Source organism: Kryptolebias marmoratus, linkage group LG7 (genome assembly GCF_001649575.2).
Source record: "Kryptolebias marmoratus isolate JLee-2015 linkage group LG7, ASM164957v2, whole genome shotgun sequence".
Classification (NCBI taxonomy): domain Eukaryota; kingdom Metazoa; phylum Chordata; class Actinopteri; order Cyprinodontiformes; family Rivulidae; genus Kryptolebias; species Kryptolebias marmoratus.
In genome coordinates, this window is record NC_051436.1 from 12,737,443 (window position 1) to 12,737,859 (window position 417).

The window sequence follows — 417 nt, forward strand, 5'->3', positions numbered from 1 at the left end:
AATAATGGAGACAGAAAGACAAAAAGGACAGAGGGGGTTCAGTGGGGATGTTTTAAACAGATTAAAAAATTAATATTTTTCACCCTCGAAAAGGACCAACATGACAGAGTGACCCGAGCGGGACTTCTCACCCTGCAGCCACTGGTGATGCAAAACCATGATTAGTGCTTTAAAGGGGGGGAATAAAAAATAAAAATAAAAATAAAAAATATCTGGACATTTTTTTTTCCCAGCAACAACAACAAAGCAGAAACAAATGTGTGAAATTCTCTGCTTTAGCCTGAAATAAAAAACACACAAACACGTTTTATACCACTTTTTTGTTTGTTTTAATTCTCGTTTTTGTTGTTTTTTTTTCTTCTTTTTTTTGTTTTTTTTCTTCTTTTGAAAGACATACAGATTTTGAGCATGGTCTGG